This window comes from Sus scrofa, chromosome 6 (genome assembly GCF_054392235.1).
Source record: "Sus scrofa isolate SSC_HxYL_T2T_F1_AM1 chromosome 6, Sscrofa_HxYL_maternal_Yorkshire_Landrace_v2.0, whole genome shotgun sequence".
Classification (NCBI taxonomy): domain Eukaryota; kingdom Metazoa; phylum Chordata; class Mammalia; order Artiodactyla; family Suidae; genus Sus; species Sus scrofa.
The window spans coordinates 166,274,039-166,295,134 of record NC_139388.1 but is presented as its reverse complement, the minus strand read 5'-3'; the positions used below and the strand labels follow the sequence as shown (position 1 = coordinate 166,295,134).

The window sequence follows — 21,096 nt, the reverse complement described above, 5'->3', positions numbered from 1 at the left end:
CATATGCTGTGGGTGCAGGCCTAAAAAAAACAAACAAAAAATTTAGTCCCTTCAGGATGTGCATTTTATATATTAGTCATTTATTGCAGGGTTCACAGGGAGAGATTTAGACTAAAGTATGTGAGCTACTTCCCACTGCATAGCCCCCGAAAAGGAGAGCGGGTAACCTCAACACTGAGGATTTATCTTCAGAAAGGATTGTGGACTCCAGAAGGATATAAGCTTTGATTTGCTCCTGATCGGTATGGCAGAGACTGCAACAGCCAGCCTGTCACAAAGCTTCGCTGGCTCCATCCTCCTGGCCCTCAGAGGCCTGAGACTCTGTGGAAGAAAGGCTCTCGGTAAAAGGGCTTTGGAGGCTGAAATCTTGAGTTCAGTTCTTGAGTCTGCTACTTTCTCTCTTCCACTCTCTTTTTAAAAATAAATATTCAGTCCTTCCAGGTATTTATTATTAATTAATTAATTTTTCCATTTTTGGCCGTTCCACGGCCTGTGGAGTTCCCAGGCCAGGGATCAGATCTGAGCCACAGTTGCAACCTAAGTCACAGCTGCAGCAGCACTGGGTCCTTGACCCACTGTGCCCGACCAGGCATTAAACCTGCATCCCAGTGCTCCCAAGACACCACCAGTGCTCCCAAGACACCACCAATCCCATTGCACCACAGCAGGAACTCCTACTTTCTCATTTTAAATTTGAGCACGTCATAAATGTGTGTCAAAAGTATTCAGGCAAAGGCTCCTATACTAACTGGCATTAGAAATAAATATACTTGATGCTCCAGTGTGAGCAACTGAAGAATATTAGTTTTACAACATAGATAGAAACCTCTACATATTTTTATCTTCTCTCTCCATTGTGTGTACTATTGCATAAAATTAGATTAAAATCTTAAGATTAAAAAAGAGAGTGCGTTATTATTATCCCAAAGCTCCTCTATTTTCATTAACAAAATGTAGACTTCAAATTACTTAAAACAAACTCTCCATTAAACACTTCTAACAGTAGAAAAATACTTGTCCAAGCATTTGACAGCATACCTTTTATTCAGAGCAACAGATAAAGCCCTAAATATTTTCTTCCTCTTGTGATTAGTAGCATGTTAGTATTGTGATTCTCAGGGAATTTATTTGCCCCCCTCGGCAATTAGTTCACATTTGTTTTGATCTTGATGCCTGCACTCATCTAAAAGAAACAGAGCAGGAAGAGTGAAGAAGAGGCTTAGGAAAAGGATTCAAAGTACAGAACTACATGTTCATCCTGAGGTTTTCTCAGCACCCTGCAGAGTCTGGTGGGTCAGGGAAAAGCAGGTCTCTGCCCATGTCCTCGTGCTGTCTCCCTCTGAGCTCTCCTAGCCCCCTGCTCACGGGTTGATTCAGCGGCCTTCAGCTGTGTTCCTTCTGTGTCCTGCATGCCGGGAGCAGAAAGTCAACCAAAATTCAGGCCCTGTTCTCAAGGAGCTCCCAGTCCGTGGGGAGACGGGCGGGTGGATCATGACAGAATGTGGGGTGGTAAGTACCATGAAAGAGAAGAGAGAGGAGGTGCCCAAGGTTGTGTGGGTCAGAGAGGCTGGCTTGAGCTGGGTTTTGCAAAAACGGCAGGTTGTTTAGATGGTGGTGGGAGAAGCATTTTAATGGGGGGAGAGGGAGCGCAGAAGCAGGGACATGGAGGGGACATAGCATGGAAGGGACACACTGCAGGCGGCATGCAGAGTATGGTACGTGACTCACTACATTTAGAACGTTGTCTGTTTATAGATCTGTCTGCTAATCCCCCAAGACTTGATTTCCTAGAGGGCAGGTAGCAAATGCCTGGGAACTCAGTTATCTAAAATAATAAAATATTTCATCTCCGCCACATTTCTGTGAACCCTGCCAACACTGGGAAAACTAAAACATAGAACTGAGAGATAACATGCCCGAGGTCACAGAGCACAAAAGGGTTCGAACCTAGGCTCTAGTGCCTGTGTTCATAACCATTGTGCTGTGCAAGAGATAGTTAGTAAGTGCTTGAATTGATTTTAATTGAATGAATGTGGAAGTAATTACATGATAATGTATTCACTTATTTGTTTTAAAAAATAACATGGCAGGCATGCCAGCCTGTGATAGTTAATGCAGCGAAATATTGACAGCCCCCTTGACTTTGGCTTTGGCTTGTGTGACTTGTAGAAATGCTCACCGGTGGCAGTGTCCTCTGGGTTCTTTAATCCCCAGACTTTAGCCAGATTCAAACCCAAAGGGAAAGTGAACTATGACTTTAGGCCTGAAACAGAGGGGGTCATAGGTCAAAGGAATCTGGAGGTGAAGAAACAGAGGCTGTAAAGATGGCCTTACGCAGAAAACGGAAGACCCCTGGCCTTAAAAATACAGTCTTTTGAAATACAGTTTGAAAGAAGCCGAGGGAAACAATAACGATAAGTACATATAGCTTTAAAAGATGAAAGTACTCCTATTTTTAAATTGATTTTGAAGAGGAGAGAGAGAGAGATGAGAGAGGTTTATGATAAGAGCTGAATGATGGGGAACAGAGCAAGGAAAGCAGAGTTTGCCATGAAGAGCAGAGAGCCACTCCTTCGCACATTTATCAGGAGCTGGTCCCTGGGATTACAAATGAATCAAACACAGTCCCTGCCCACAAGGAGCGCAGCGTCCAGTGACAGAGAGAGAGAGGAAGATGGAAAGCCCGATGCTGTGGTAATGGAGGTGTGTACGAGGGATAGAGGAGGGAGCCGAGACGGGGTATTGGAGGTGTGTACAGGGACACGATGAGCGGGGAGGGTCTTGCGGGCCAGCGGGAGTGCTTTGCAGAGTGACCTGGGAGAGAACCGGTGTGCTCTGGTTTGTCATTTCTGGCTGCAGAACGATGCTGCCCAGAGAGGGCTTTCTAAGGGCTTATGGAAGGTGTGGTGGGTAAAGGAGGGAGGTGGGAATCAGTTCAGATCCCAGCTCTGCACCTTGTGAACAGGGGCCAGTCACTCTACACCCATTTTCTCCTTAACTCCTGGTTTGCTCACTTGTAAAGTGCAGGTGATGGCGGAGCGGGGGCAGATCCTACCCATCTCTTGGGATCTTCGTGAGGGTTAAATGGGGTGTTGGATGCAAATGTGCTTACAAACCGCCCTGCATCTAGCATGTGATTTAATGGATTCTTTCCAGTGGCTTTGTAAGGGTTTGTCTCGCTTCTGCACTTGGCACCACACGTCTCCAGCGGCAGCCGGGAAATCCTCCCGAAGTGGGTTTGGTCCATGTAGCTGCCCCTTGGGGTCCACAGGAAGGGAGGGGCAGTCCAAGAGGAGGGTGGACCAAGAACAACCCCTGCTCTGGAACCCTGAGCAAGTCCCCGTGGAAGGCCAGTAACGCCCTCACTTTCAGCATACAGCCCACACTCTGTTTCCTGAAATTTCCCGTGAAAGCAAGAGGGTTTTCGTTTGGAGAAACCAGAAACCCTAATGACTGTGTTTATTGCATCTGAAGTGTCCACATTTAACCCATTCACAGTAGAGAGTTTTTTAAGAGGGCAGAGTGTACCAGAAATTGTGTTTGTGTTAAAAATGGTGGTTTCATTATTCATTTTGAAAAGTTCACTTAATCTCTCCCTCTTTGCTGCACATTTTCCTAACTGGTATTATTGTGAGAAATTATTAGTCAACGTTTGTGAAGCATTTTCAAGACGGAAATAGCTGTTGACATAGGTGATGGGTAGTAATGTTTTTAAGTGTTCTTTTCTATTTCAGAAATTAAATTCCAAGGATAAATCTTACCAGCTCTCAGATTAGTCACCTTTGCCACCTGAAACACTTTTAAATGGGCATGTATTTTCAGTATGTTACATTTTGGACAAAGGGAATGAGCATGTATTAAGTGCTTACTGTATGCCAAGCTCTGAGCCAAAGGCATTCAATTTATTTCCAATCTTCACAGTAACCCTGCAAGGCAGACAAAATTGTTCACATTTTTCAGATGAGTAAATTTAAACAGCACCTCAGAGAGTCTTGAGTGGCCAAGCCAAGGTTGAAGCTGGATCTGGATTTCAAACCCAGATCCGATCAACTCCACATCTCATGCTCTTTCCATTATACCACGTAGAATTTTGAATTAAGATCTTTCCAGTAACTTCCATTTATTTGGCAGTATTTACTGACTAAAAGCAGATACACAGCCTAGAATGGTTTTAATTGGATTAGATCATTTACTTTCTCTAAGACTACTGGGTTGCATTTTATGCCGATAGGCATTCTTTCCTCAGACTTGGAGGTTTAGTAAAGGGCACAGAATTTGGTTTCAGACTTGCGGTCAAGTTGTGGTCCTGGCTGAGCGACAGTGAACATGGCCCAAATCCTCATTTCTCCATCATGTGTAAGGTGACTTCGCTTCTTCAAGCCTAAACGTTCTCAACTGTAAATGAGAGGAGTGACAATTACCTACTTTGCAAAGTTGTGGGAGAATTAAGTGAGCTGATGTCCTTGGAGACACTGGTCACCATTTACTGTTTACTAATTGTTGGTGGTATGGGAAGGAGGTCATGGTAATTGCTTGCCTAGGCATTTTCCTGTGTAACCCAAAGGACTTTTTAATCAGCATTATCACAGGATCCCCATTTATTGAGCCTCTGCCATGTTCCAGACAAGGACCTTCCTAGACACTTTATGTGTGCTTCTCCGTTACCGCATTTATGACATTATATAGTAATTACTTATTTGCTTATTTACTTCCTTGCAGGCAGAACCTCTTTTATTTCCGTCATATCCCTGACATTTAATATAATAGCTTCTGGCCTATTGAAGGAACTCATTAATGTTAAGGAAGTTAGCTTGACTTTTGTTCCTTTACACTGCTTTTCTTCCTTTAAAAGCTAACTTCTGGAGTTCCCGTCGTGGCGCAGTGGTTAACGAATCCGACTAGGAACCATGAGGTTGCGGGTTCGGTCCCTGCCCCTGCTCAGTGGGTTAACGATCCGGCGTTGCCGTGAGCTGTGGTGTAGGTTGCAGACGCGGCTCGGATCCCGCGTTGCTGTGGCTCTGGCGTAGGCCGGTGGCTACAGCTCCGATTCAACCCCTAGCCTGGGAACCTCCATATGCCGCGGGGAGCAGCCCGAGAAATAGCTAAAAGACAAAAAAATAAAAATAAAATAAATTTTAAAAAAAGCTAACTTCTGTTGTGGGAAGGGGCTGTTCAAATGAAGCACTGTATTAACATTATTAAATTGTGACTTACAACTTGCTTTAAAATATGCCTGTAACTACAGAAGTTTAGGTTGCATTAATTTGACAGCAGCTGATTCTGAATATCTAGAACCTCTCACTTTTTTAAAAGGCAAGTTTCTGGGATGAAAAGAATATATCAAGAGTTGGAAGAGTGTGCAAGCAAATTTACTTTATATCTTAAATTTCAAGGGACATGATTACCTACTCAAAGAAGTAAACTCTTTTTAATAACTATAGTGTATGATCATTTGGGTGTGTCATATCCAAATTATTCTCAGGGACATATTAAATTAGTCCTAAAGGGCCTTTTCTGAGAATTATATATTACACAGTTTGAATTTTAGTATAAAGGTAATAACTCTGGAACCTTATCATGTGTTTTTTTAAAGGCTTATTATTTCTCAATTTTTAAAATGCCAATTTGACTCTTGCCCAGTTAGTGTAAATTAGTGAAATTTCAAAAGCATGTTTTGATAGAGACGAAAGATTGTTTGTGAAGCAAAAATACTAACTTATTGGAGTTCCCGTCGTGGCGCAGTGGTTAACGAATCCGACTAGGAACCATGAGGTTGCGGGTTCGGTCCCTGCCCTTGCTCAGTGGGTTAACGATCCGGCGTTGCCGTGAGCTGTGGTGTAGGTTGCAGACACGGCTCGGATCCCGCGTTGCTGTGGCTCTGGCGTAGGCTAGTGGCTACAGCTCGGATTAGACCCCTAGCCTGGGAACCTCCATATGCCGCGGGAGCGGCCCAAAGAAATAGCAAAAAGTCAAAAAGTCAAAAAAAAAAAAAGAACTAACTTATTTATCCTCTGTTCTAATTCAAAATTCTCTCTTGTTAAGAGGCAAAACATAACAATGCATATAGTAGAAGATTTTGAAAAATAGAACAATGAAGAGATAGAGATGAAGGAAAATTCAGGGAATTTTAAAAATAAGATAAACTCAGAGGTAAAGTTTGTGCTTAAAAGAAGGTGAAGTTTGCAGTGAGGTCCTATCCCCTTTCTTTACACATAGAAGGCTATAGATTTGACACTCATTTTCCTAGCAGTATTACGAAGGGGGGCCCCAATGAATTATAGGATGCAGAGTCCGTAAAGTAAGAGTAATCCCATCACACGGAGGGTAGAGAATATTAGTAGTTCATTGCCATTATAAAGTATTTGCCTCAAAGCAGATAGAAATATTCTGATATTTGGTATTCGTAATTTTTTTGCCTCTCCACTTGGCTTCTTGATCATGAGCATTTTATAAATATGTATTAGGAAGATCTCCATATGCAGGAAGGAGAGAGAGAGAGAGAAGCTTAAAAAGCACGGCGTGGAATGCTGCTTGACAGTGTCATACACTCACAAGATGTCCTTGAAGATGCAGCACAGAACAGAGATCAGGGAAATTTTGGCAGCTGCAGTTGGGAAAATAAATGGCTGTTGTGTGATTGGGCAGATCCTGAAAGCCGGCTCCTGCTCAAACCATGTAATTAAGAAAAGTAGGAGCTTTTGTCCAAGTGCAAAATGTTCATAATATCAGAGTTTGTCAGCAGGAGCTTTTAGAACGGATCAGTACTTTTCACTCCCTGATCCAGGGAACAGTTTTCTTATAAATCGTCTCCTCTCCTTGCTGTCCCCGTGAAGGTTGCTGCCAGGTGATAAGGCAGACTCAGACTGTAGCCTTGCTAATACGCAGTGATTTAGGTGAAGGGGAGACCGAACCAGAGACTGCTTCAAGGAGTGTGGTTTTAATGCATGTGGGCTCCTAGGTAGGAGGAGAGCGTGGCCAAGGAGAGATCCTGCAGGACGGCTCTGGAAAGGAGATGGAATCACTGTTAATACTGTGGCTCCAAACTGTTTGGAAGGACTTGACATTTTCTTTCCTTTTTGAAAATTTACGTCCTTTCAGATGATAAAAGCACTATATTTTCATTGTAAAACACAAAACCTTGTAAAATAAAAATGGAGACAAGTATAACCCTCACCTATAACCCCATTATTTATTCGCAGCATTTTAATTTTTCCAGCCTACTCTGTGCATGTTTATATAATTGACATAATCAGTTTTTATTTCACCCTTTTTCTACATTGATTACAAACATTTTCTCCTGTTATACAAACCTATTATAAGCATAATTTTAACAGTTGCCAAATACTGTATACAGTAACTTACTCAGTTACCCCCCTGTTGGGCCCTCAGGTTGTTTCTGTGCTGTCACTCTTCTAGGTACACTTTTCTTAGTGTATCTTATTGTGCATACTTTTGGTCTACAGAATTTTGGATTCTTTTCTGAGCTTCAGAATGGATCATTGGGTCCCAGAATATGAACACGAGGTGCAGAAAGCTTGTGCCATTCTCTATTTCAACCAATCATCATAAGAGAGACTATTTCACTGCACTTTAAAGCTTGACCTTTCCAAACCTTGAATTTCTGTCTGTATTCGCTATAAACATTTTGTAAAACATTTCCACAAAGAATTCAAAGCCACACTTCTGCCAGCCCAGGTCTGCATTCTCACCAACACTGGTTTGCAAGAGTCCAGTTTTACTCGTACCCATTTGCTTTCTCACAGAGTGTCCAGGGGGAATGGTAGTCAAATTACTACTCTGAGGTAGTTTGAGGAATAAAATTCTTCTATCAGGTTGAAAGTCCCTTTTTTCTAGTGTTTCTCTCTTATGCAAAAACAAAACAAAACAAAACACAGGGAGTTCCCATTGTAGCTCAGTGGGTTAAGAACCTGACTAGGTATCCATGACAATGTGGGTTCGATCCCTGGCCTTGCTCAATGGGTCAAGGATCTGGTGTCGCCGTGAGCTGTGGTGTAGGCCAGGAGCTGCAGCTCTGATTGGACCCCTAGCCTGGGAACTTCCATATGCCACTGGTGCAGCCCTAAACAAACAAACAAAACAGAAAGTCAATGAAGGAGGAAATTAAAAATAAAATTTCACATGTAACAAAGGAATTTTCAAATTTAAAATTACCCTATCAGGTTGATGTTCAGCATCTTGTCACTAATGAACATACAGAAATAATATGAGGCTGTGTGAATTGTCCATGGGTCTAATGTATACATTGGCCACAGATACATGCACTGAGGGGCTGAGAACCATTTTGTTTCTCTAAGTATCTCTGGCTTCAGAATGTCCCCAGATAATCTCTCTCCTTTGAATTGGAGGAGTCGTTGGCTTATACAGTTCTTCTTAACACAGAGGCGGTCGCTCTGTGCAGATTTTTCTAGATACTAACTCCCTCTACTCTCCGCCACATCTCTACTCCAGCTGTGTTTAAGAAAAAGTATTAGTTTTCAAAATAAAAAGTATTTTATGTAGATTTCTAAGGAATTTAATCTGAATGTGCACAAAACTTAAATGCAAAGAGGTGACCCAATGCCTTAGGTCACGATATAGATACAGAATAACACTGAATAACATTATAGCTGAATCTTGGTGAGTTTGCTCACACTCTGAGCCACTAGCCAGACATTTTATAAAATCACAGTATTTACATTTACATGAATTGTGCCATTGGCTATTGTTTATGCATTTTTCAGAAGATAAGTCTGACTTAATCAGTCTACGGACAGTTTTACAAGTGATTCATTAATGTTCTTTGTCTGGAAGATGAAGATAACATATACACCATCATAGCTGGTTCTCGTCTCAGCAGATACCCATAGCTTATTATTAGGCATTTTGTCTATTTTGTCTACATTAAACATTCAGAGTTTGGGGGCTTAGAGATGGGAAAGGAATTGTTTTCCAATTGATTTTTTTTTTTATTAGAGCTGATATTTTTGCAGGGAAGCCTGAGAGCTAGCCTATGAAATCGTATTTATATTAAAATGAAAACATTTGTCTTTTTGAAATAGGCCTTTAACAAAGAAAGCTTATTGAAGGTTTGGGATTATATTTATTTATTGGCCATTTTGGAAAAGAAGACCGAATGGGAGGAGGTGTGGTTTGAAAGTTTCTTCATCTTTATAACCAGCTGAATGATCAAGCCACCCTCAGCTCTGGAGAGTTTGCTTTAAAATCTGTTAGAACCGAATACTCAGGGGTTTTAGTGGGACTGCCCCAGGATGGGCACACCAGGAAATCATTTTAGGCCCAAAATGAAGCCCTAAAGAAACATTGTAAGATATGAAGGAGGCCAGTATTTATTTAGGAGGAGAAATGTATGTGATGTCTCTAGGGAAGAAGATTAAAAACTTGGATTTCTGTGAATTTGAGAATAATGCCTAAGAGAAATTAAATTTTGATTATGCTTTTCATTTAAATGCTGGCCCTGCTATTTTAAGTATTAATGCCTCTTGTTCCCTCCAACGGCTGCTGATTTTTTAAAAGCCCTGACTACCACCACTGAGAATACTTTTGGCATGCCTGGAGTTCATTTCCAGTGAAGAAGATGCTGTTTCAAAGGAGTAATGCCTCAAGCTTACCTCATTGTTACAAATAGTCATTTGATGAGGACAGAAGCATTTAGACCAGAAACAGGGCTGTCAGTTCTGTATGAGAAGAGTGTGTGACTAGTCTGTGTGTAATTTCATTTACAGGCTTTTGGTGACGGGGTGGGAGTCATTAGAGAAATTTTAAGGGAATTTCTTGAAAGAAAGGGGTGTATAGGACTGATCTTAATTATTTGTTTACCTCCCCTCCTTTCCCATCCTCTCAATTTGGACCCTGTAGGGGTAGGGACCAAATTATTTTTGTTCCCCCAACTCCTAGAACAACGCCGTGGTCTATAATAGCATTCAATAAACTTGTCTTGAGGTGAATACACTTGTTTTTAAAGATATGCTGAAAATTTATTACCACGTAACTTCCTAGAGTAAATAGGTCTTTCAGGTTATTTGTGCATCTGCCCAAAGGTATTATTAAACTGTCAGCATGTTTTCCCTAGTTGGAATTAAATTTTTTTTTTCTAGAGTTTTCTAGTTACCTTCTAGCAGAATCGACAGAAACTTGGTACAAATGGTTTTGGGGTCATGAGTACCATCTTTGGCCAGATTCTCCTACCTAGGGGTCTTTGTAATCGTCACCTGTAATTTGGTTGGGGATGAGGGTATAGTCTCTTTTCCTGGGGTGATCATAGCTCTCAGCCCCTCCTCTGAGAGGAGGCTCCATTAATAATATGTGTCTCCTTCCCAGTTGAATCATAACCAGGAAAGTGTTGCATTTAGAAAAAAAAAATTGATCTGAAAGGACTTGAGCAAATTAAAGCCTCTTGAAAAGAAGGAGAGAGTATAGATTTTATGAGCTGATGGACAAAACTTTAAAGAAATATGAAACTGGGGGGTGGGGGTTAAGGACATTTTTAGTATCTTTCAAGGAGCAAGACAAGAAGCGAGGAATTATTCCTAAAAATAATATCTGTCCTCAGGAACACAGAACCTGCTGTGTAATTTTCTAACTTTGGGGATTTGTTTTTCAGGCTTTTGAAGAGCGGGTGAGATGCAGTAGTTGGTGCTGCTCCGCCAGGGTCTAACATAATGCACATCAGAATTTTATAAGGGTTAAGTGGGAAATGCCTACAAAGAGAATGAGGACTTTTATTTTTGTTCTCATGAATAATTTAAATCTATTTCTTTAATGGTTCAATTCAGTGACTGCCCTTGGTAAACATTAGTCTTCATGCTCTTGGGAGTGCTTGTTCCATTACATAAGGGTTAGCCTGTATACATAAATTTTCAGACGTCCTTCCAACATGGTAGAAGGAAACGCCTTTAATAGTCATTAAAATATTTAATGAAATACATACGTGTCTCGCAGAGGTACCTGAGACACGTGTGCCCTCGGTACATTCCTTCAGCATCTCTCTAAACTCTAGGCATGCTGACGTTTAGAGGGTGCTGAAAGTAGAGGGGAGAGTATTTGGAAAAGAAACATCACATGCCTGTGACCTTCTTAGGTTCTTTCCCCTTGATCCTTTCGCCTGCTCATCAAGGATGGAGGCCACCCCTCCCCCAGAAAATCAGAAGTTGAGAGCAGCGAGATGGGATCACAAGGGCCCTGCACTGGCCTGGAAGGTGATGGCTGTCCCTAGTGAGTCAGCAGCTTCCTGTAATGTAAAGTTGTAATGTTTTATTTGCCTCGTGAAGTAAGTACCAAAAATGTAAGCTAGGTTAAGCTATGTAAATGCAAGACCATATATAATTCATTGTCAGACTGCCATTTCTGTGGAAAGTACGGATGCAAGGCCATGATATGGTGTGGCTGACCGGACGGGTGAGAAGGCCGTGGTGGGACCTCTGACCTGCCTGTCTGGGGCCCAGAATAGTGATTTCCTCGGTTGTGAGGAGAGGGACCAGCCCTATAACTAACTCTAACCCAAGAGTTAGAGTTAACTAGCTCTTCCCCAAGCATGAGCACGTGAACGCCTTGTGAAAAGTGGGGGACAGGGGGAGCTATAAGGGATTCGTGAGCCAATGGAAGAAATATTAAAGGCAGCTTTATGTATTTTTTAGAACTTTAGAATGGGTCTTACTTAATGTACTTAAAGGACTCTCTGGCCATAGGATGTGCTTGCTCTCTTCTCTGACATGTGGACCCTTCAGCCATAAGTATTGGTTTTAAGGAATGAATGAATTTTGAGGGCAAGAAATGACGTGAAAAGAGTGGTTTGGGAAGGAAGGGAAGTATTTGCTCTTTAATTACGTTGCTACTCTTAGAATCAATTGTGGGATTTCAGTTTGCGACAAAGGATTGGCTTTAGGGTACCTAAAACGTTGTGTGCTTATATATTTTTCTGGGGCGAAAGAGCAAAGGCATTTACTAGGTTCCCTGCAGGGTCTGTGCCAGCCAAAGCTTCAGGCCTCCTGCTTGAATGCATGCCTCTTAAAATCTGCATTTGAAATAATATCTAAATCTGTGCCTGGCATAAGTACTCAACAAGTATTCTGTCCTCTTTTGTTATATGTGAGACAGGGGTGACATTGATAAAATTATTGGCTTGTACTTCACGGGGTTGTTAGAGGGATCTAGTAAACTATTGGACTAGCAAGGACTTTGATTCATTCAATAGCTCTTTATGTGGAACCTACCCATTCTCAGGCCCTGTCCTACCTGCAGGAGATACTATTATAAACAAAACAGGTGCGGTCTCTGTGCCATGGAGCTCAGAGTTCAGGTCGGCATTCTTTGTGAACTGTCAAGTCTCTCCTCAGAAAACTAAGGATCTAAACGTGTCTCCACACCTATATTCAAGTGCGTTTCTAGGATACGGTCACCTTCACACCCTCCCCGAGAAAAAGTAGAAGTAAACTCTCATCCAAATAACCGTGTCGACATTGTCACAAGAATACTCAAGGGAGGTGGTCTGTAGGCCTGGGCTCAAGTCCCATCTCTGCCTCTGTCTAGCACTGTGACCTTGTGCCCATCACTTCCCCTTTCTTGTCCTCAGTGTCAACATAAAAATTATGGGCTTGAGCTCTATACTCCCTAAGGTCCTCTGATACCTGTCATGGTCCCTCACTGTGAACTCAGTGAGGGCCAGCTCCTTGTCTTTGTTGTCGCTGTATTCCCAGGACCTAGCACAGAGCCTGGCACTCCAGAGCTCCATCCCTGCTCATCTAACATTCCCAGATCTAGTCATTGTGGAAATAAACCCTTTTTAAAATGCATATGACCTGGCATGTCCAGGAAGTCGGTAACAGATACCTTGGGTGGACAGTTATGAAAGATGTGATTGAACAGGTAATTGGGACCATTGGGAAGGACCCAGGATTGTGGCAACAGAGATGCTGCAAAGGGCAGAGAGTGTTGGTTGGCTCTTTGTTTGTTTGTTTGTTTAGGAAATCCTGAGAAAGAGGCTGACCCAGCCTCTGCTTCTTACCCTTCCTCCCTCCGCAGAGATAAACGACCCTGTCTGACAGTCAAGCAGCTGCAAGCCTGAGGCCTTCCCTCTTGCTTTTGTTGTATATTTTGCAGGGGGAAAAGAAAAAGTGGTGGGAGGGGTGAGGTTAATGTGTTGAGTGTGAGTAATTAGTCATTCAAACCATCGACATTTACAATGACAGGATTTGAGTGCCTGCATTATTGTGCACTGCACTAATAGTTTATCCCTGAAATTTTTTGCCTGTATAATGTTTCTTAAAATATATCACGGGAACATAAAAGATTTAATGCAGTGCTTTGTACAACCATTAGAGTTTGAAGTCAACTGAACCTCCTCAATGCTCTATCCTGGATGCTGACTGTAATTTTGTTCTTAATTGACATTCAGAAGAGGGAAGGAAGGCAAGTCAGGGGTTTGGAACCTGGTCAGCTATGAAGTTGGCTGTGAGACCCCCACTGAATTCTTCGTTAAAGTACATAGGCACACTTGAGTAACTGATATATTTATTTGCAATGAAAATTGTGCTGTTAGAATATCAAAAGCCTTAACCCAGAGAAGCAAGTGTTCTGATTTTGCTGAGGCAGCCTCTGAACTTAGTGGAAGATATGCTTCCCTACACTTACCTCTGGTCAGTTTCCCAAGTAGAGGTGGCCGGTGAATTATCTTTACGATCTATCCTGTAACCTTAAGATGCCATAGTTTCATATTCTTGGATTCAATACATTTACATCTTGGCAACTTCTCTTATTTTCCAAGCAATGTTTTTAAATCTTCTTGGTTCACTTGTGTGTCAGATTTGATTCTGACATTTTACATTTCTGATTCTTTTTTTAAGCCTGTCTTGCATCCTGGGATACGTCCTTAAGACCAGTGAGGGGTCTTATTCCACGATGTATATTAACACATTTGCAAATGTTTCTCAGCTTTAGAGCTGTACATTTTTATTGAGAAAACTCTGTGTGTGTTTTTCTCAGTTCCTTCTAAGTCCACAAGAGGATAACTGTATAGTGTGTGTGCAAAACAAAGAGAGCTCCATCTCCATGAGACAAGAATGACCCTAATTTATAGATGTGTTTGGTTGAAGTGGCTCAATACCAAACAATTGTATTTCATGCCTCCTTTTCAGAGATTTGGGCCAAGTTCGGGTTGTCTGATATGCAGATGGGGCTCAAGTGCAGGAGTCAACATAAATTAAGAAATCCACATAGGATGTAAGGAGATCCAGAAAGCTGACTGGGGAACAAAATTTCTTTGCTGCAGACTTGAGACCTCCTAGGCCTTTCTGGGGCAGGGAGCTGAGCGAGACGGTCACAGGGACAAGTGCTGGCTTTCACCACATGACATGTGAGTCAAGCATCCCGTGAACAAAAGATGAACACAGCTCTCAGGTGACCTTTAATAGTCCTGGTCGCACAGAATCTCAGCATTGCTTAGGTATGACGTACATTCTTCTTACTCCAGCATTAACCCCAGCAAAAAATGCCTCGTTTCAGATATTTTCTAGGTGTTTGTATAGGAGCCATAAGGAAGGTATCCTGAGAAGGCAGAACAGGGAAGGTGTTCTATAGATGCTGGGACTGGCTTTTTTTCCATTAAATCAAAAATGTAGTGGTTGGGCAGCTCCGAGGTTCTGCCAGCCGAGCCTCCTGAATTGGATAAATTCTGTTTTTCAAGTTCCTTATTGAGTTGGCAGTGCTGCTTGTGTTTGTTGCCTGGACACCTGACTCAGGGAAGCAGTGAGACGCCACAGCGAATGGAGGCACTGCTCAGACCCAGGAGGCCCGGAGACTGGGTAGAGCAGACACCTGCCTCCCAGCCAAGAGTCGTGCTGATGCTGTGCAACATCACCCCCGTTAGCATGACCCCCTCCCCTGGACACTTCACCGTCGTTCTTTCCTGGCCCCTCGTCTCAAGGGCAGAGCAGCTGAACAGGCTTAACTGGGTGCAGTTCCTATCAGTGCTGAGGAGAGCTTGATATAAGATTCTTCTCAGGAGCCCTCTGCTTGCTCCTTGCTGTCTGGGTCAGCCCCACGGCTCCCACAGTTGACCTGAAGCCCGAGAAAGTTCTGGTGATGTGATATGTGGAGCCACTTACATTCCCTACAGGATGGGAAAGGCTCTTAGAAGCACCCCACCTGCCTCAATCTGCCTTATTTCCCTGACTCATTTTGAGATTTCTTTCTTTTTTCTTTCTTTTGGTTTCATTTCCCATCTGTGATTATCAGAAGAAGAAACAACGAGGGTAACGCTTACCTATGTAGGGCGTGATGGGAAATAATAGTTGTGATACTTCTAGCCTCTTACGTTCTAGGCAGTTTACATATATGTAAATAACCTTGCACGATGGGCTTTATTCCAGTTTACAAAGAGGACACCGAGGCTCAGAGTACTGAAGGTCACAGAGCGAATACATAGTAGAACTAAAATTGTAAGTTAGCTGTTCCCTTGACTAAAAGCTCATTCCGTTTTCATTGTAACGCTATGCTTCAGATGAAAAAATAGGCAACAAACGAAACAAAAAAAAAAAACCCTCTCTGACTATTGATGAGGATGAGCAGCCCCTAGAACTCTCATACTTTGCTGATGGGAATGCCAGCTGGTACCACATCTTAGAAAAACTGTTGATAGTACCTACTAAAGCAGAATGCATCCTACAACCCCAAAAATAGACCCCCTAGAAATATTCCCAACAAAAATGTGTGTGTGTGTGTATGTACAGCAAAACACACTCATACAATACTCATAGCAGCATTATCTGTAATAGTTAAAAACTAGAAACTACCCAGATGCTCATCAAAGTAGAAGAGAGAAATAAAATGTGATTTTTTTCATACAATGGAATTCTCTGCAGCAGTGGAAAAGAACAGCTTACCGCTACATCTCACACCATGGATGACACCCAGACATAATGTGTGAAAAGGCATGAAAGAGTATATGTTGTATGATTCATGTATATACCATTTAAAAACCGATAAAACATAATAGTACAGAAAAGTCACACACACACCCCCACTCCCTAACACTGGGTATAGCTATTGTTTTTAACAGAGAAAAAAAAAAGACTTCTCACTTTAACTTATATTTAATTGCTAGTGAATTATGCACATTTCAGTGTTTATTGACCATTTGAAGTTTTCTTTTGTGCATTTCTAATTCACATGCTTAGCGCATTTTCCTATCAATTGTAAGAGTGTGTCTTCATCTTTGCAGATCTAATGCCTAGTACAGAACCTCACACACAGCAGTCACTCAAGAATTTGTTGACTCTCCAAAACAAACAAACAAACAAAACAAAACAAAACAGACAAGACAAATCTTTGGATTAGAATTCGGAGTAGTGATTACCTTTGGGGGTGGTATGAATGAGAGGGGTGGGGACACAAGAAAGGCTTCTGTCATGTTCTGCGTTGTGATCTGAAAGGTGGTTACTCAGGTGTGAGTTGTGTGCACTTTGTAAATATTCCTTGAGGTGTTATCCTTAAGATTTGTACACTTTACTGAATGTGCATTATACAAACATGCCTATCTCCCCCAAATTCTCTGAGCAGATAAGTGGTAATAAGCAGGGAAACTACTAGTAACCGGATATCTGCTAAGCTTTGGCTTCCTTGTCTATAAAATGTAAAGGATTTTAGAATATGCCTCACTGCTTTCTTGTGGGGAGTCCAGGAGAGAAGTCGCATCAGCTGATTGATAGGGTGACTTTACTAAGCATCAATGATTGTGGTTATCTTCCCCCCGCTATTCAGGCATTTTACATACATCCTGTCACCAGATCCTTCTTGCCACCCTGCAAGGGGGGTGGCCTTGTTTTCCTCTTTCAAATGAGGAAAACTAAGGCTCCCAGAGTTTAAGTTCCTTACTCAAGGTCACACAACTAGAGGATGGCAGAGCATGATTCCTTGTCCAAGCAGATGATGGTCAGTAGCACAGGAGATGGAAAGAAGCCACGCTGTGAAGGATGAGTAAGGGATGGTGCTGGGATAGAATGGAAAAGTGGGACTGAGGGGCTGCATTTGGGGCCAGGAAAGCTAGATACAGGCCAGGACTCTGCTCCACTTTCCTGTGATGACAAAGAAGTGGCTGGATGTCTCTGGAATTCATCTCAAAGATGAAAGTTTTGAACTGAATTTTATTCCCTGAAGTGCCTTCTGGCTCTGTAGTTTCGTGATTCCCCATGTTTGTCGTACCATATGGGGCATCTTCGTGACCTGGCTCCATGAGCTTAAGCCCATTTTTCCTGTAAAACTTTATTCTAGCAGCATCTTCTTGGGAGTTTCCCTGAATCCTGCTCACCTATAAGCAGGTTTAATCGCTACGTGCCCACTGCCTACTGTAGCCCTTTGCCTGTCTGTGTCCTCTGTGGTCTCTAAGTTCCTTGTGGATCGAGACTTAGATTTCTCTCTTTATTCTCAGGCATGCTGCCTCAAACAGTTCACACATTTGTGGAGCTATTTGTCTAATTAACTATTAAATACACGGAAAGTCCTTTTTAAAATGTTATTGGAGTATAATTGACTTACAGTGTTGTGTTTCAAGTACACCGCAAAGCGAATCAGTTATACATATATCCATTCTTTTTTCCTATATAGGTTATTACAGACTATTGAGTAGATTTCCCTGGGCTATACAGTAGGTCCTTGTTAATTATGTATTTTATTTACAGTTGTGTGTATATGTTTTCCCCTCCTCCTAATTTACCCCTCCCCCCAGCGGTTCCCTCTATGGTAAACTGTTATGTGCTAGACTTAAATTGGAGACCTAGAGAGAACTTTTTCTTCCTGTTTTAAATTTTATTTGAGGTCCAGGAGAAACAGTAACAGGGTGGCTGGGAGGAAGATCATTAGATAACTTTGTAGCTCCCCAGCATGCCTTTATGAAGTCTGAAGTTTGAACAGTATTAAGCATCAGTGAAAATCTAAACCCTTCCCCTATGGAACAGTCCCACTTAATTTAATGTCATTTCACTTTATGAGATAGTTAATAAACAGGTACTGTATTTGATCTTGTGAGTGTAGCCCTCTATATTTAGCTTTTTCAGCTTTAATGGAACTATAATTTTAATCATGATTATTACTTTACATTTTAATTATAATTTGGTGTGGCTTAAGTATACATTTCTGAGAGTGATTGTGTAATGAAAACAGGAATTAGCTTTTCATTAACAAAATAATGGGAGAGTTCCCACTGCATTCTAGTCTGTGTTCAAAATCTATGGGCTGGCCTAAAAATAGCAAGGGGAGTTTAACATTTTGGTTAAAAACATGCTTCTAAATTGGCTGTGTTCACAACCCAGTTGCTTTTGCTCCATCTTGCCTTATCTTGTTCTCTTTCTTTACAAAAAATAAAATAAAATCTTGAAAGAGACTTTGTGTCATTGAGATATCAAAAGGCTTAATATTTTTATTTTCATTTAGATAATTAGCACCATGGAGCCTCAGGTGTCAAATGGCCCGACATCCAATACGAGCAATGGACCCTCCAGCAACAATAGAAACTGTCCTTCTCCCATGCAGACAGGGGCAGCCACAGATGACAGCAAAACCAACCTCATAGTCAACTATTTACCCCAGAATATGACCCAAGAGGAATTCAGGAGTCTCTTTGGGAGCATTGGTGAAATAGAATCCTGCAAACTCGTGAGAGACAAAATTACAGGTATGCTCTTCTTCAATATTCTAGGCTCGAGATTCACAGCTGCGTTATTCTGTTAGATGTGCTATCTTAGCAGATACGCATGTGTGTGGTGATGCCTTAAAGTGTCTTCAGCGTGGATCCTACATTCAGGGATGGCATGGGTACACAGTCACAAACTCACATGTGTTTGTTCTCTACATGGCACCGTATTGCAGATTGGTAGGACTGGGAAGCAGATAAGGATTTTGGAGCTTCCTCAGCTCTACTTTAGGTGAAATAATCCTTTGGTTGTATTCCCTTTTATTCTTAATCAGCCACCCCTCTTCTTTAGTTCTCAGTTCTGCCCTCTGCCCTCCCTCTACTAGTTTTTACGTTTTTATTCCTTCTCTCTCCAACATTTGGTTTGTGTGTATCCAGTGTTCTTCCGTGCACCCGAGACAGTGTTTTTTCAAGGGGGCCACTGTGGATTTGTGGAAGGCAGTCACAACTGCCACTGTGCCTCGGGGAGAAAATGGGCCCTAAGGATAACAGATTGTTCTGGAATAAAACTACTCTGCAGGAGGGAGATGCTTAATGAAGATATTTTATTTTACTTATTTGTTTGTTTTGAAGACAACTCTTAGAGAAGACAGAGATTTTTACCTTGAAAGTGAAGCAATACCATATACTTCTGTACTTGAACTTTTTGGTTCTGATTTTTTCTAACCACCTGCCATTCGTGGAGGACCTAATGTTTGCCAGACACTGACACTATACTCCTTTAGGGCTGGGGATGGGTGTAGTTTCTCTGTAATCTTTCTAAAAGTGGGAATGTTTTCTTAGAAAAATATCAGGCTATATTGTGACAGCAGTGAAGTTCCTGCTCTCAGGTGCTCCCCTCCTAAAATTATTCACACTCAGCTTTGCATATTTGTCATTTTTGAGTGTTGACTTTTGTTTCCCTCGTTCTGGACAGTTTCGTTGAAGAGCAGTTGGTCTATATAAGAAAAAGGAAGCTCTCTAATTAAAATAGGGAGATACATTATCTTGGTTTTTTAAATCAGAGAATCCAGTGTACTTGAGTGCAGGTAGCTATATATAACTCCAGTTCAAATTCACTTGTAAATTTGTCACCCATATATATGTATTTTGCAAAATGATAAAACTTAACTGATGAAAATGTGTCACAGAACCCTCCAAACGTAATTTCCTCCTCTGTAAAACTGGAAAATAATATTTATGTCAGGGGGCTTATTGTGAGGATTAAATGAGAGATGGGAGATACACTGCCTAGCACAAAGCCTATTGCATAGCAGTCTCTCAGTAATTTGAGGGAGGGGGGTGTTGTTATTATTATAGGTACAGTTAGTTTCAAGGAGAGTAGCTAGAAAGAGAAATTTTATCAAGGTCCCCAAATAGGACCAGGGCTCTGATGGTCTTATTCCAGAGCCCTGGATCATCCATCATTTAGCAGAATTGCCTGTGCTCTCAGAAAGCCAATGTTTAGATTCCTGAATAATCTTTATATAATAGGATGATAATTCAAACCAAATTAAAACCAGTTAACCATATGATTCTTCCTCCCACTCTTGTATAGAAAATATATTTTTGGTGTAGCCTTACCTTCTAAATAGGGACTCTGCCAGCTATATTAGTGAATAATATTAATCACCTTTTCAAAAGAGTTCCTTGAGAACTATAGTGAGATTTTTGAGAAGTACTGATTCATAGTGTTGTTCCTTGTTTTCTAAAGACACGTGTTTAAACAAGCAGATTCCTTTACTGAAAGAATGCTAATTTGGTAGTTCACCGAGTGGATTTGAATAGGAGTGACAGCTTCAAAGACAGCCTTTAATTTGGTATACAAAACCAAAATTGTCAACTTTGGTTTGTTTAGCACCCTCTCCAGCACAAGCAGAGACATACAGTAGCATCTGAGCTTAAAGAAGAAGCTTATGGGTTGAGAGCAGAAGTACAATTCAGGCATACATTTATAATTACACATTTTTTAAATTCGGGGGAAAAAAAGAATCTTATTTGCAGAGAACTTGCAAGAACGAGGCAGGGAAATATAGAGAGACCAGAGATATTTGCCCTCATTTGGTAGCAGTGTTTAATAAAAGTAGAACTTGTGGTTGTAAAGAGTGCTTATTAAATTCTTCATTTACACTACCTAATTAATTCTAGCATTTTAAATTAACAGTGAAACTGGTCCCTGCTGTACCATTCCATAGATGCAGCATATTTCCTCCATCCACCCGTTGTTCAGGTTTAATTGGCTATGCTAAAAGTCAGAGAAGGAGGGAGAGAGAGGGCTGTGGGGATTGCTCTAATGGAAGACCCTCTGAGGCCTACCTTTGGGGTAAGTGGTAACGCAGGCCGGGAGAGGCGAGCTTTCACGCCAGGCAAGTTGAAAGGCTGCTGCTGGTGGTTCAGAAGTCAGGGTAAATGACATC

The 21,096-nt window shown here is 41.6% G+C and overlaps 1 long non-coding RNA gene across 21 annotated transcripts in view; it reads left to right on the top strand.

Moving 5' to 3' along the window:
• The window catches only part of ELAVL4 (ELAV like RNA binding protein 4), a 144,812-nt gene that overhangs the window by 72,104 nt on the left and 51,612 nt on the right, over positions 1-21,096 (top strand). For 18 of the 21 annotated variants that reach the window (XR_014808363.1, XR_002345501.2, XR_002345497.2 and 15 more), the window contains one exon: positions 18,442-18,682. The exons of the other annotated variants lie outside the window; for them this stretch is intronic. This is a non-coding gene — a long non-coding RNA (ELAV like RNA binding protein 4). The remainder of the gene's footprint in view (positions 1-18,441; positions 18,683-21,096) is intronic. 21 annotated transcript variants of the gene reach the window in all.